The sequence below is a fragment of the Lethenteron reissneri genome, chromosome 32 (assembly GCF_015708825.2).
Source record: "Lethenteron reissneri isolate LAM-NWPU_2019-01 chromosome 32, ASM1570882v1, whole genome shotgun sequence".
NCBI lineage: Eukaryota > Metazoa > Chordata > Hyperoartia > Petromyzontiformes > Petromyzontidae > Lethenteron > Lethenteron reissneri.
This window is the reverse complement of record NC_083810.1, coordinates 8,132,234-8,145,270: the sequence shown is the minus strand read 5'-3', so window position 1 is coordinate 8,145,270 and position 13,037 is coordinate 8,132,234. Positions and strand designations below refer to the sequence as shown.

At 54.6% G+C, this 13,037-nt stretch overlaps 1 protein-coding gene across 1 annotated transcript in view; it reads right to left on the bottom strand.

The window, feature by feature from the left end:
• Positions 1-12,738, bottom strand: part of LOC133349959 (Krueppel-like factor 12) — a 99,515-nt gene extending 86,777 nt beyond the window's left edge. The window contains 1 exon segment of the mRNA XM_061563871.1: positions 12,121-12,738. The gene's annotated coding sequence lies outside the window, so the exon portion shown is untranslated.
• Positions 12,739-13,037: the final 299 nt, after the last annotated feature.

Sequence of the window (13,037 nt, the reverse complement as noted above, 5' to 3'; positions counted from 1 at the left end):
TGTCAGTGCGTGTGTGTGCCAGTGAGCGTGTGTGTGTGCCAGTGAGCGTGTGTGTGTGTGCCAGTGAGCGTGTGTGTGTGTGCCAGTGTGTGTGTGTGTGTCAGTGCGTGTGTGTGTGAGTGCCAGTGTGTGTGTCAGTGCGTGTGTGTGCCAGTGTGTGTGTGTTAGTGCGTGTGTGTGTGCCAGTGTGTGTGTGCCAGTGAGCGTGTGTGCCAGTATGTGTCAGTACGTGTGTGTGTCAGTGCGTGTGTGTGCCAGTACGTGTGTGTGTGCCAGTGTGTGTGTGCCAATGCATGTACACGAGTGTGTGCCAGTGTGTAGTGTGCCAGCGCGTGTCTGTGTCGCTGATCTCCTGTCACGTCTCGGAAGCTAAGCAGGCTTGAGCCTGAATATTACTTGGATGAGTGAGTGCCACCACCATGTTTCGATTTAAAGCTTTCGTGACTGCAGGGGTTCATCTTCTTGGTTCTTTCGGTAAAGTCACTTCCCTTCTACGTGACTTTACCGAAAGAACCAAGAAGATGCCACCACCATGCTTATAAAACACGTACAGTAGTCGCTGTGGGCAGCAGGGGACAGTGCCTCCACCTCGACCTCCACCTTCACCTCCACCTCCACTTTCGACTCTCTTCTGACCATCGCAAGGCGTGGGGGAGCCTCTCATCCAGCAGTGGATTGCCGAACGAGCTGTGCGGGTGGATCGTGATCGCTGGAGGGGTTTCCTAGCCACTTAGGGGCTGATGTCTTCCATCCCGATGTCTCACGGATGGCTCTGGATGAGCTCGGCACTGCGGCCAGGACTAACCAAGTAAACTTGTGAACGTTCGCCCAACGTTGGCACGATTACTGCGGAGTGATGCGAGTGATGTGAGTGATCGTAGCGATGAACGGTCACTCACCGATTCACTTAATCATCCAACTCACGCTCACTCACTCACTTAACCAGCACTCACTTCATGCACGAATTCACTCAATAAATGAGGCAATCCCTCGTGCACTGAAATGCTGACTTTATTTATTTGCCCCTTAATCGCTCACTACTCTATTATCGCACTCACTAACTCACTTCATCTCTCACTCACCCGGTAACTAACTCACCCGCTCACCCATTGCCTCATTAACTCAACCACCCATCCACTCAATCTCTCACTCACTCTTTCACCCGCTCGGCCACCTGTCATGAACTTTTAGTTTTGCTGCCATATAATCGCCAACGTGTCTACAGAGCAAGGAACGCGTGAATCAGTTTAAATGACCGAGCTCTGATATTGGGCATCGATTAAGAGAACGAAGCTGAACTGGGCGCAAAGAAGGATGTAGGAGAGACGCACACTCGGCATTTACACCGAGAGACGGGAAGACGAAGAAATCTCGAGGTGTAAAGTCAGCTCAAGCCTCCTGTAAACCACGTGACTCGTGTGTGGGCATGCCCGCTCTGGACCCCTCCCCTCTCCCCCACCGCCGCCCACTGTGGAAACAAACGCTGCTGCTCCTCCATGCAGCAGCAGCGTCGAGGCCCTGATGCAGCCTCCTCCTCCATCTCCTCTCCTGAAACCTTTACTCTCGAAATCGGTTATTGGGCTAAAGCGGCTATGGGGCTAAAGCGGCTATTGAGGCTAAAGCGGTTATCTGGGCTAAAGCGGTTAAGGGGGCTAAAGCGGTTATCGGGGCTAAAGCGGTTATCGGGGCTAAAGCGGTTATTGGGGCTGAAGCGGCTATTGGGGCTAAAGCGGTTATTGGGGCTAAAGCGGTTACTGGGGCCAATGTAGTTACTGGGGCTAAAGCGGTTATCTGGGCTAAAGCGGTTGTTGGAACTAAAGTGGTTGTTGGGGCTAAAGCAGTTATCGGGGCTAAAGCGGTTGTTGGGGAAAAAGGGGTTATTGGGGCTAAAGCGGTTGTCGGGGCAAAAGCGGTTATCGGGGCTAAAGGGGTTATTGGGGCTCGTGCACCATCCAGCCAGCCGGGCGGGCGCGGAGAGTCGTGCATGTTGTGACACTGCGTGACTCCGATGTCAATTCCAGGCGGGAAAAAATGTGAAGGATGGTTTCAAACTCCGCGAAACACGAGCTCCTCCGGCACTCTCTCGGGAGACGGATGGAGAGTGAGCGGGCGAGCGGGCGAGCGGGCGGGCGAGCGGGCGAGCGAGCGAGCAAGCGAGAGGGCGAGCGGGAGGGCGAGCGGGCGTGGGATGTAGATTCTCACGACGAAGATGTTGTTCTTCTTTCTCAGAAGGGAGAGAGAGGAGAGCGCCGCTGCTGTTTGAGACATCTTTGACCACCGGTGTCACGGCGGCTATCGCTGTGGGCACCGTCACCACCCCGTGTGGGTTGAGATCCCGGGCCACGGCTCACGTCAGTAACACCCCCTGCACCCCCCCCCCCCTTCTTCACGCAGCAACTCGCACAGACTGCCGTGGGGAAGTATGCTCCAACCCCCACCCCCCCACCCACCCCCCCGCTACGACCGGCATGGCGTGCAGGAGGCATTCAGCAGAGCAGTGGATTGACAATGGGCGACTGTAACTTATTATATTTTAATATACCGTACGTACAAAATGACGTCGAAATGCTACGTGATACTTATTAACGAGTATAACGGCTGTGCTTCAAACGCACGTGTGGGTGGGGGCCGGGCAAGGGGCAAGGGGCCCAGAAACCGGTTCAGACATCGCTCGCCACTGATGTTAGCCGTGGGCAGGAATCGAACTCGGTTTGCCGGGGTTCGCGGTGCGGTGCGCTAACCACTGCGCCACCGCTCCCCCCACCCCCCGCCAGGTGGCTGAGCGAGTGGCTCGCAGTCGGAAGTTGAAATCCTGGTTAAAGGGGAGGAGGGTGGGGAGGAGGGGGGGGTGTTGACGTTGCCCATCATCCATTCCTCCGGATGGAGGGGGAGCAAGGGTCGATAAAACGATCACCAATGTGTGGGAATCAACAGTGGCTAGTCGCATGGATTTGTTCACTTGGCCCCGCCACATGAACGTGGAATTTCCACGACCGGCTCAGATCGCGTCGACGAAGTGAACTGAACTGTTTTAACTATTTTTACTTGACCCCACTGAGCTATGTAGCTCTTTTTTCAGGAACGACCTGGCGATCGCAGAATGATCGACCAACGAAGTGGCTTATCAACTTCATCGGTGGAACTTCATCGGAGCCAAATGACCCCAAACGCGTGACGTCGATTCTAAACGTGGAGGGGAAAAAACCCCGAGGACCCGGAGAAAAATTCACGCGACCACAGAGAGAGAGAGAGAGACACCGCAAACTCCCAAAATACACAACAGGCACCAGGGTCGGGATCGAACCCACGACCTCTTGTACACCGGGCGAGGTAGTTAACATCTCATAGCCACCGTGATGATGAGAGAAATAGAGAGAGACACCGCAAACTCCTAAAATACACAACAGGTACCAGGGTCGGGATCGAACCCACGACCTCCTGTACACCAGGCGAGGTAGTTAACATCTCATAGCCACCGTGATGATGATGATGATGAGAGAGAGAGACACCGCAAACTCCCAAAATACACAACAGGCACCAGGGTCGGGATCGAACCCACGACCTCCTGTACACCAGGCGAGGTAGTTAACATCTCATAGCCACCGTGATGATGATGATGATGAGAGAGAGAGAGACACCGCAAACTCCCAAAATACACAACAGGCACCAGGGTCGGGATCGAACCCACGACCTCCTGTACACCAGGCGAGGTAGTTAACATCTCATAGCCACAGTGGCGCCCCTTTTAGCCACGTGCCGGGTTTTTACTCGAGATCTCACCGGCAGGATGAGGGAGGGGGGGGGAGACTGATGGATTGCCACAAACCTGAGCCCATTAATTTCCCGTTAACTCTTCCTCCGCGATAGAGATCCCAAGCGTTCGGGGAGAGACGGGGCCCCAACCGAGCTGCCTAACCGCCTCCACCCGCAGCAGCAGCAGCCGCAGCGACCGCGTGCGTAGCAGCGAGAACAACAACAACAACAACAACCGCGTGCGCAGATGCGAAAACAACAACAACAGCAGTAACCGCTGCAACTGGAATAATTTGCAGCAACCGCAGCAACTGCAAAACTACTTACACCGCAGCTCTGCCACAGAGAAACACATCAGCACCACCACCACGAGCATGACATCCACGAATTCAACCACACAAGTCACCACCACAACCACAATCACCAATATTCTTAGCGCAACCACAAATTACAACGCTACCACCACCACCACAAACAGTAACACCAAAATCACGCGAGTATAGTCACCGCAATCACCGCAATTGCCACCGCCATCACTACCACCACCACCACAACCAATATCACCAACACGACCTTCACGACTAACCATACCCACCGTGATCTCTGCCACCACCCCACTCACTGCCCACACAGCAAAGCGATTCGTTAACCTGGGGCAGGGGTCGGCAACCAAAATAACAAGAAGAGCCATTTCTTTCCAATTCGGTACAAAATTCAGTATTTAAAGAGCCGCAATGCATCTGAGTACATACTGTACATACGTACATATCGTCAAGAAGCAGCCTGTAAAGAGCCGCATGCGGCTCCGGAGCCGTAGGTTGCCGACCCCTGAGTCCTGGGGAGTGAGGTGGGTGGTGGTGAGGAGAGGGTAAGGCGAAGTGAGGGTGGGGTGAGGTGGGTGAGGGTGGGGTGAGGGTGGGGTGAGGTGGGTGAGGGTGGGGTGAGGGTGAGGTGAGGGTGGGGTGAGGGTGGGGTGAAGTGGGTGAGGGTGGGGTGAGGTGGGTGAGGGTGGGGTGGGTGAGGTGGGTGAGGGTGGGTGAGGTGGGTGAGGGTGGGGTGAGGTGGGTGAGGGTGGGGTGGGTGAGGTGGGTGAGGGTGGGTGAGGTGGGTGAGGGTGGGGTGGGTGAGGTGGGTGAGGTTGGGTGAGGTGGGTGAGGGTGGGGTGGGTGAGGTGGGTGAGGTGGGTGAGGGTGGGGTGAGGTGGGTGAGGGTTGGGTGAGGTGGGTGAGGGTGGGGTGAGGTGGGTGAGGGTGGGGTGGGTGAGGTGGGTGAGGGTGGGTGAGGTGGGTGAGGGTGGGGTGGGTGAGGTGGGTGAGGTGGGTGACGGTGGGGTGAGGTGGGTAAGGGTGGGTGAGGGTGGGGTGGATGAGGTGAGTGAGGGTGAAGTGGGTGAGGGTGGGGTGAAGTGGGTGAGGGTGGGGTGAGGTGGGTGAGGGTGGGGTGAGGGTGGGGTGAGGGTGGGGTGAGGTGGGTGAGGGTGGGGTGAGGGTGGGGTGAGGTGGGTGAGGGTGGGGTGAGGTGGGTGAGGGTGGGGTGAGGGTGGGGTGAGGGTGGGGTGAGGTGGTGAGGGTGGGGTGAGGGTGGGGTGAGGGTGGGGTGAAGTGGGTGAGAGTGCGGTGAGGGTGGGGTGAGGTGGGTGAGGGTGGGGTGAGGGTGGGGTGAGGTGGGTGAGGGTGGGGTGAGGGTGGGGTGAGGGTGGGGTGGGTGAGGTGGGTGAGGGTGGGGTGGGTGAGTGGGGGTGAGGTGGGTGAGGGTGGCGTGGTTCGACCTGTGGCGATAATTTATGTCTGGCTCCGTGAAATATGAAATGGGGTGACCCCTAGAATTTAAAGGGGTCTCTGGCAATTAGCGAACCCTGCCGCCCATTCGTCTACAGCACACACACACCACGTGGATAAAACAAAGACACAAATTCCCCATATAGCCTTTAACAGACAGTCGGGGCAAGTGCCGTTCGCGATCACCTATGCGAAGGCCGAAACGGCACACGAGGGGGTGGTGTGGCGAAAACCACGCCCGGCCGCCTTTGTCTCCCCAGTGGCGATGTTTACACACCGCACCAGGTACTCATTTGAGGCTTAGTCGACCTAGGGGAGGTCCACGACCCGTTCAAATTAACGCCACTTTTATTGGTCGTGAGCGGGAATCAAACCCGGATCGCCGGGTTCGTAGCCCAATGCACCAACCACTGCACTACCGCTCCTCACTGCAGACACACCTAAACTAAACTTATTTTTATTTTACCAGGTAAGGCCCACTGAGCTATGTAACTCTTTTTCAGAAGCGTCCTGGCCACAAATGACAACCCATTGAAGTGGCTTATCATCATGTGAAAATGTCTAGCGGCAAACAACTCGAAACGCGTGTTCGCTCTAAATGTGGAGCTGAAACCCGGAGCCCCTGGACACACATCCAGGGGGAGAACATGCAAACTCCAAACATACAGGGTCGGGATCGAACCCACAACCCCTGCAAACCAGGCGAAGTAGGTAACATCTCACCACCCACAAAGACAAAGATCCCCCTAATAGCCTCAACAGACTGTGGTTGCAAGTGCTGTTGGTGAACACCTATGAAGGCCGGCACGGCACACGAGGGGGTGGATGGTCAGCATCGCGACCGACCGCCTTTGTCTCCCCAGTGGCGATGTTTACTACACACCGCACCAAGTACTCATTTGAGGCTGAGTCGACCTAGGGGAGGCCCTGGACCGGTTCAGATAATCGTCACTGGGTGTTGGCAGTGAGCGGGAATCGAACCCGGGTCCCCAGGTTCGTAGCGCAGCGTAGCGCTGACCGCTACACCACCGCTCTTCACATGCACACACCCTCGTACACACACACACGTACACACACACACGTACACACACACACTCTGACGCACTGGATTCGCTTGGCCAAGTTAAATCTCCGAGCTGAGATTAGTGACTGCACACGACACCGGGCAAAGGGAGTCATCCCCAACGCTGGGATCCGACACACACAAAAGACAAAGATACCCCGTGTAGCCTTCACCGTCTCTTGGGGCAAGTGCTGTTAGCGAGCCGCAGCTATGAAGGCCGGGACGGCACATGCGGGGGTGGGTGGCCAGCACAACGCCCGACCGACCGCCTTTGTCTCCCCAGTGGCGATGATTTTTACACACCGCACCAGGTACTTATTTGAGGCTGAGTCGACCTAGGGGAGGCCCAGGACGGGTGTTGGCCATGAGCGGGAATCGAAATTCGGGTAGCTGGGGTTCGCAGCGCAGAGCCCGAACCGCTACACCCCCCCCCCCTACGCACACACACACACGTACACACGCTGTCACTTTCACACTCTCACACACACACACTCCCACGCTCTCTCCCTCCCTCTTCCCACTCCCTCTCACACACACCCACGTCCCCACCCTCTCTCCCCACCCTCTCGCCCCCCACCCCACTCCCCTCGGCTCCCGACTCCAACCCTACCCGCCCCCTCGCTTGCCCAGTCACCCAAATGAGCCGCCGGCATCAGCCCTGGAAGAACGGCAGTCAACTGCGACACTGGACTTACACAGAGACCCATAGACTTACACAGAGACCCATAGACTCACACAGAGACCCATAGACTTACACAGAGACCCATAGACTCACACACAGACCTATAGACTCACACAGAGAACCATAGACTTACACAGAGACCCATAGACTTACACAGAGACCCATAGACTCACACAGAGACCCATAGACGCACATAGAGACCCATAGACTTACACAGAGACCCATAGACTTACACAGAGACCCATAGACTTACACAGAGACCCATAGACTTACACAGAGACCCATAGACTTACATAGAGACCCATAGACTTACACAGAGACCCATAGACTTACAGAGACCCATAGATTTACACAGAGACCCATAGACTCACACAGAAACCCGTAGACTCACACAGAGACCCATAGACTCACACAGAGACCCATAGACTCACACAGAGACCCATAGACTTACACAGAGACCCATAGACTTACACAGAGACCCATAGACTCACACAGAGACCCATAGACTCACACAGAGAACCATCGACTCACACAGAGAACCATAGACTTACACAGAGACCCATAGACTTACACAGAGACCCATAGACTTACACAGACCCATAGACTTACATAGAGACCCACTGACTTACACAGAGACCCATAGACTTACACAAAGACCCATAGACTTACACAGAGACCCATAGACTTACACAGAGACCCATAGACTTACACAGAGACCCATAGACTTACACAGAGACCCATAGACTTACACAGAGACCCATAGACTTACACAGAGACCCATAGACTTACACAAAAACCCATATACTTACACAGAGACCCATAGACTTACATAGAGACCCATAGACTTACACAGAGACCCATAGACTTACATAGAGACCCATAGACTTACACAGAGACCCATATACTTACACAGAGACCCATAGACTCACACAGAGAACCTTAGACTCACACAGAGACCCATAGACTTACACAGAGACCCATAGACTTACACAGAGACCCATAGACTTACACAGAGACCCATAGACTCACACATAGATCCATAGACTCACACAGAGACCCATAGACTCACACAGAGACCCATAGACTCACACAGAGACACGTAGATTCACACAGAGACCCATAGACTTACACAGACCCATAGACTTAGACAGAGACCCATAGACTTACACAGAGACCCATAGACTTACACAAAGACCCATAGACTTACACAGAGACCCATAGACTTACACAGAGACCCATAGACTTACACAGATACCCATAGACTTACACAGAGACCCATAGACTTACACAGAGACCCATAGACTCACACAGAGACCCATAGACTTACACAGAGACCCATAGGCTTACATAGACACCCATAGGCTTACATAGACACCCATAGACTTACATAGAGACCCATAAACTTACACAGAGACCCATAAACTTACACAGAGACCCATAGACTTACACAGAGACCCATAGACTCACACAGAGACCCATAGACTTACATAGAGACCCATAGACTTACACAGAGACCCATAGACTTACACAGAGACCCATAGGCTTACATAGACACCCATAGACTTACATAGACACCCATAGACTTACATAGAGACCCATAGACTTACACAGAGACCCATAGACCTACACAGAGACCCATAGACTTACATAGAGACCCATAGACTTACACAGAGACCCATAGACTTACACAGAGACCCATAGACTTACATAGAGACCCATAGACTTACACAGAGACCCATAGACTTACACAGAGACCCATAGACTTACATAGAGACCCATAGACTTACACAGAGACCCATGGATTTACACAGAGACCCATAGACTTACATAGACACCCAGAGACTTACACAGGACCCAAAGACCCATAGACTTACACAGAGACCCATAGACTTACACAGAGACCCATAGACTTACATAGAGACCCATAGACTTACACAGAGACCCATAGACTTACACAGAGACCCACAGGCTCACACATAGACCCACCGACTTCTAACCATACCTTCACTTAGCACCGAGACCAAAGATGTACAACACAGACCCGTAGACTGACAGACATCACCGCAGCTATGAAGTGGACAGGCGTTGCAACTCTATTAACCGGCTAAAGACGCCGGTTCATGAGGATGAGGGGGGGAGGGGGCGGGGTGGAGAGGGCATTTAATCCCCAACACCAGGGACCGTGGCACGCCGACTTTGTCGGTCTGAAATAGTTAATGTTATTCCTGCATGTCTGCTGATCATCATGTAATGCGTGGGTGTGTCTGTAATACACACACACACACGTGTGTGAGTATATGCGCACACGTGTGTGTGAGTGTATGCACAAACACGGCGATCCGAGTTCGATTCCCGCTCACGGCCAACACCGGTGACGATTATTTGAACCGGTCCTGGGCCTCCCCTAGGTCGACTCAGCCTGCAATGAGTATCTGGCGCGATGTGTAAACACCGCTACTGGGAAGACAAATGCGGTCTGGCGTGGTACTGGCCACCCACCCCCTCGTGTGCCGTTCGGGCCTTCATAGGTGCTTGCTAACAGCACTTGTCCCAACAGTCTGTTAAGGCTATACAGGGGATCTTTGTCTTTGCACACGTGTTTTCCTGCATTTTTTAAACCGCCCAAGCTCGCAATCGGAAGGTTGCAAGTTCAAATCCTAGTCCCTCAACCCATCATCCCTCCGGGTCGAGAAAGCGAGTATCATATTTTTTACGATGTATCCTTGTCCCCGACAGAGGAATGTGGACATTTCCATGACTAGCTCAGGGATGCAAACTGTGAGTTTGTGAATGTCGAGATAAATCAAAACAAGGACAAGATTGTTATTACATCATAAACATTGGTGACGTAACACAAATACAAAGATTCCCCGTATAGCCTTTAACAGACTGTTGGGGCAAGTGCTGTAAGCGGGCATCTATGAAGGCCGGCACGGCACACGAGGAGGTGGGTGACCAGGACCACTACCGTCCGCTTTCGTCTCCCTAGTGGCGATGTTTACACACTGCACCAGGTAGTAATTTGAGGCCGAGTCGACCTAGGCGAGGCCCAGGACCGGTTCAGATAATCGTCACCGGTGTTGGCCGTGAGCGAACTCGGGTCGAACTCGAGTCGCCGGGTTCGTCGCGCAGCGCGCTAACCACTGCGCCACCGCTCCCCCCATAGTACCCACACATGTTCAGATGCTCAGCTACACACGCACAACCCACGCACCGATACAAACAACAAAGATCCCCCGTATAGCCTCCATAGACTCGTGGAGCAAGTGCTGTTAGCGAGCACCTATTAACACCGGCACGGCCCACTCCGCCTGGCCGCCTTTGTCTTCCCAGTTGTGATGTCGTATGCGTCTCGCGTCAGCTACTCGATCTGGACAGACGAGCTATGCGTGGCCCGAGACCGGTTCAGACATCGCGCGCCACTGATGTGAGCCGTGAGCGGGAATCGACCGTCTCTGGCCGTCGACCCACCACGCAAATAAACACACGCGCACTCTTGCATGCAAAGATAAAGATCCCCCATGTAGACTTAACAGGCTGTTGGGGCAAGTGCTGTAAGCGAGCACCTATGAAGGCCGGCACGGTACACGAGGCGGGTCGTGTGGCCAGCACCACGCCCGACCGCCTTTGTCTCCCCAGTGGCGATGTTTGTACACACCGCACCAGGTACTCATTCGAGACGCATACACACCCACGGGTATGCACACACACGCACACATCCACACAGTCACACACACACATCCACACAGTCACACACACACATCCACACAGTCACACACACACATCCACACAGTCACACACACACATTCACACAGTCACACACGCACACACATACGCACACAGTCACACACGCACACACATACGCACACATCCACACAGTCACACACACACATCCACACAGTCACACACACACATCCACACAGTCTCACACGCACACATTCACACAGTCACACACACATACATCCACACAGTCTCACACACACACGCACGCGCAACAACCATCACCCGTCAATCACCGATAAGTCGCGGTGACGTCACAATGGTTTGTGCCAGGCTAGGTGCACTTTGATGCAGCGCGGAGTGGCGCATGAATTGACGACTGTTTCAGAAGACTCTCGAAATGAGATTCAGGAATTTATGCGAACACACAAAGACAAAGGCCTCACGTATAGCCTACACATGCTGTTGGGGCAAGTGCTATGAACGAAAACCTTTGAAAACCGGCACATGGGGCCATACCCACACACACATACACACACATACACACATACACACACATACCCACACACGCATCTTTTGTACATTAAATGCACACCTTTGTTAAACACAAAGAAAACAATCCCCCTCCCGGTATAGCTTCAACGGACTTTTGGGGCAAGTGCTGAGAGCCAGCACCTACACACCCACAAACACCTACACCACCCCCCACCCACACCAAACACCCCCTACCCACACCCGCCAAACACACCCCCCCCCACACACTACACACACACCTCCACACACCCCCCCCCCCCACACACACCACACACCCACACACCTACACACACACCTCCGCACACACACACATCCACACATACCCACACACACACCTCCCCACACACACACGTACACACACCCCCACCCCACCCCCACACACCCACACAAAGACAAAGATCCCCCATATAGCCTTAACAGATTGTAGAGGCAAGTGCTGTTAGCGAGCACCTCCACACACACAACCCCACACACACCCCACACACATACCTCCACACACACACACACCTCCACACCCCCCCCACACACCCACACACACCTCCACACACACACACCTCCATACACACCCAGACCACACCCAGGACTCTCACCTGTATCATGAGCTTGGCTGGGCAGGGCTAGTAGAGGATGGATGAGAGGAGTTCTCTCCACCTCCTCGCGGCTGGATTATCACCGGGTCCTCCTCCTCCTTTCCACCTCTCCACCTCCACCTCCTCCTCCCCACGTCACTCGCTCCTCGCTCCGCGGGATGAGTGTGTTGGATCGTATCGGAGTTAATATCGCACTCCCTTGCCGCGCGCGCGTGTCTCCGTGTGCGTTCACGTGTGTTCGCGTGCGTTCACGTGTGTGCATTCGTCATGTGTTTACGTTATGTGCGCGTGCGTTGTGTGCGCGCGCGCTCACTGTTCACACGCGTGTGTGTGTCCGCACGTACGTGCGCACACACATTCATGTGTTCACACGCGCGCGTTCCATCCGTACGAGTTAACGGATGTGTAACGTCGTGCGTGTCCGTGTGTGCTTGTGCGTGTATGTGCGTGCGTGTGTGCGCACTCGCTTCTAAACACACCGCTCTTCGCGTTCCTCGGATAGGAAGAGTGAAGAGAGACAGAGAGAGAGGAGAGAGAACGTGAGACGAGTGAGTGAGAGAGACAGGGATAGCGAGACAGTCCCCACTCTCTCCTGCCTCTGTGTCTCTGCCCGGCATTGGTTCGCTGAGCAGTGGGGGGCTGGGTGGGTTAGGAGGGAGGGAGGGAGCGGCTGGGGAGGGGCTCGGGGGGTGGGGGCCAGAGGGGAGGGTGCTGGGCGGCGGTGTTGATGTGGAGGGGGGAGGGGGGTGGAAGAAGGGAGGGGAGAGGGAGGAGACGGGGGAGGGGAATGGGGGGGGTAGAGGGAGTAGGGGGGTGTTGATGTGGAGGGGGGAAGGGGGATGGAAGAAGGGAGGGGAGAGGGAGGAGACGGGGAGGGAATGGGGGGGGGGGTAGAGGGAGTAGGGGGGTGTTGATGT